At 34.3% G+C, this 3,243-nt stretch overlaps 1 pseudogene; it reads right to left on the bottom strand.

Moving 5' to 3' along the window:
• Positions 1-1,126: 1,126 nt before the first annotated feature.
• LOC145280411 (5S ribosomal RNA) lies at positions 1,127-1,243 on the bottom strand (annotated as a pseudogene).
• Positions 1,244-3,243: the final 2,000 nt, after the last annotated feature.

The following is a 3,243-nucleotide window of genomic DNA, read 5'->3' as shown; positions in this document are numbered from 1 at the left end:
TCTTTCTTATCAATCTGTCGATAGCTCAAACGGTACGGAACGCGGATAGATCACTAAATGTTTTGGTTTCGATTCTAACTGATGAGTCTCAAGTCATTATTTAAGAAAATTTTGGAAATCACTACTATATATTAGGTACAACATAATATCCATAAGAAAATTATTTATGTAATAATAAATACGAAATCTGTATGAATTAAATATATTTAAGTTTATTTTACGACCGGGCAAGGTCGGTCCCCTCCAGCTAGTCTTAAATATAGTTTTTGATAAAATGGCAAGAAAATTAACAAATTTAAAAGACAAATAAAACTAATAAAAATCGCAAAATATGTATCAATGTTATTTTCAGGCTAAATAAACCCCCCTCAATGTAGACGACAAAAATAACCAACAATCGAGTAACTTCTGTTTCACCACGACTGCAGCAAAAATAAATAAATAAATAAATGTCCGCAATAGCAGAATATTTATTTATGAAATATATATATCAAGCGACAGAGCCCAGTTCAATTCCAGACTTAACCAAATTTCTACACGAGGCGAAATTAAAAATATTAAAAAAAAAAAAAGAAAAAAAGCACAAAATTCCAACAGTACTTATCCCTCAAAATGGAGAAAGATAATACTATCATAGAAACGTAAGATTGAACATTATTTAAACCGGTTTCTATATTCTTGGAAAAATTACAATCATGGTTTACCAAACATTTCTTCAAAAGTGAGATAAATATTTCCAAATATAAATTAAACTACTGCTTTAGCAAGATCCTGCATTTTACTTGTTTCTCCGAAGATCGATAGTTAAATGATATGTTCAAATATTGATATTTAGCATTTAATTATAATAAAGATAACCAGCATTACTCGCGAGCCTAATTTTTGTTAGTTGTGTTAATCACACAAATAAAACAAAATTTGCCATCTGCTTCATTTTCGTATTATTTATATTAGGACTCCTTGCGTAACTTATAATTACTTGGTCCATTCTTCTGTTCAGTCTTGGTAGTAACACATGTAATTGTGAGGTAAGGGTTGTGCAATTCCAACCACACCTCTCCTGAATCGGCATTGTTTGAGCCCAGTGGCAAGGACGACCGAAAACAATGCCGAGATAAGCGTAGAGCACATACAGCACCTGAAAGTCCCAAATGGTCACCCATTTAGTACTGACCAGGTTCAACGTTGCTTAACTTCGGTGATCCAGCGGGAACCGGTGTGTCAACGTGATTTTACCGTATACTTACTTGGTAAAATTCTATTGTAAGTAGTGCTCTTCCGGAGGTTCAATCTCTAGTTGGAGCGATACTTTGAATACAATTGCTAACTAATTAGGACATCTTTCCGGTTATCGCTGATAGAATGAGAACACGCTACCCCCTGGATTAAAGAAAAGGTTCCTTCGAATTCCGTGCAGATTCCTGAGTTCAAAATAAAATTCCAGAGTTCGACCTAAATAATGTGGAGTTCTACTGAATGCATATGGAGTAGGTCAGAGGTTATGCTGGCTGAAACGTTGTAAAAAAATAATACTCAAGATGCGAACACTAGTCCGAATAATGCAAATTATACGAACTAGCAGGATCTGTGGAAATTCAACATACATTGATGTTGGCATTCCGTGGATGTTCAGCGTGGAGACGCCCTGATATTTTTGTACCTATTTACAATGCCTCCCCACGGGACAGAGTTATACACCAAGGTCGTTTTTTAACGTGGAGAAAAGGTACAAAAATAAAAATTTCCTCAGTCGTGTAGGATTTCTCCTTCACTGAAAGAGAACGAGAAATGGAAGTGCCGCATCTGAAGAACAGATATTACACTTTGATCTTGGCTCTGATATTATTGTAGCTCTTTTCTTAAAACTACAAAAGTATTTATCTAAGCTAGCAGGGACGCCCGGCGTAACCCGGTTGTAAAATACGCTTAAATATGATATTTTTATTTACGCAAATTTCATATATATTATTATAGAGTCAATTTTCTATCGATCCTTACATATTACAAAGTTGTGATTTCAAAAATAAAAATATATATCTATATATTTTTATTTGATAGAATAAACATATCGACTTTTTATACAAAAAGATTATGTTTTTGTTGTCTCTTTTAAAAAGAAATAAGTCATATCTCTATAAAAAACAAAACAAAACGATAACGTAAAACACGATGCCTGCCTGTCTTTCCATCCACGTTTTCTGCTTTTACCATCCCGACGGAAAATCTGTACCAATTAAAAATCGCTGGAGCAAAATCAGCTTCCAGTTGAATGCATTGATCGATTTTCAATTTAAACACTAGATCTTGACCACTTCATGATCTCATGCAAATAAAATTTCTTCCTATTAAATAAAAATGTATTTGTTTTCTATTAAATGTTGTGATGAATTGCTTTCTATTAAATATATAACTTTGTTTCTTATTTTTATTCCCTCCAGGCACGGATTATTGGCGTTAAGCCGTAAGGGATAAACAAGGGACATGATGGGAATTCCCATTGCGAGCGGTCCGAAGAAAGAACTTATTAGTGTAACAAGTTTTCCGGCATTTGGTGACTTCTATAGTGAAGGGGTAAGATTTTGCTGCTCGCCTGGTGTGTCAAATTAATGTATGCTGAGGGAATACAGATGCATTTATTTAATCGGAGCGTATTCAATTGAAGCAATTTATACAACAAGCAGAGCCATGAAACATAGCTCGGGGGTCTATTAAGTTAAAGACTCTTTTTATAACTTAGCTTAGAAAGAGAAAGCGAGATTAATGGTTGACGCATTAGCTCAGATGTGTCAATAACACTTCATGCACAGGCGATTAGCATCTTTCTAGATATACTAGAAGGCCGCCCGGCGTTGCCCGGTCGTTAAAGAATCTTAAATATGATAATTTAATTGCTGCAGATTCCTTATTTTATTATTATATAGCTAATTCTCTATTGATTATTATATTTTACCCAAAGGTACATGAATATCAAAGCCAAACAAATTAATGCACTTAAACCCACAAATGTGTATTTGCACATGCGTATCTTCAACTTTTCAGTTTTGACCCCTTAGCAGATAATTTTATGGCTAAAACCCTAATGTGCCTGGCTGTGTTCTTAGATAGGTTTTGTATCGGAATATTTTCAATAATCGATAATCGGAAAAAAAAATCCGATGAAAGAAGGAACGGGCGAATTTTGTCTAAAAATTCCATGATCAAAGCTTCTTTCTTAAAACTGCACGCCTGTGGAATTGTCTTCCG

This window comes from Euprymna scolopes, chromosome 7, assembly GCF_053919585.1.
Source record: "Euprymna scolopes isolate OS-2025 chromosome 7, ASM5391958v1, whole genome shotgun sequence".
NCBI lineage: Eukaryota > Metazoa > Mollusca > Cephalopoda > Sepiida > Sepiolidae > Euprymna > Euprymna scolopes.
This window is presented reverse-complemented; position numbering and strand designations above follow the sequence as displayed.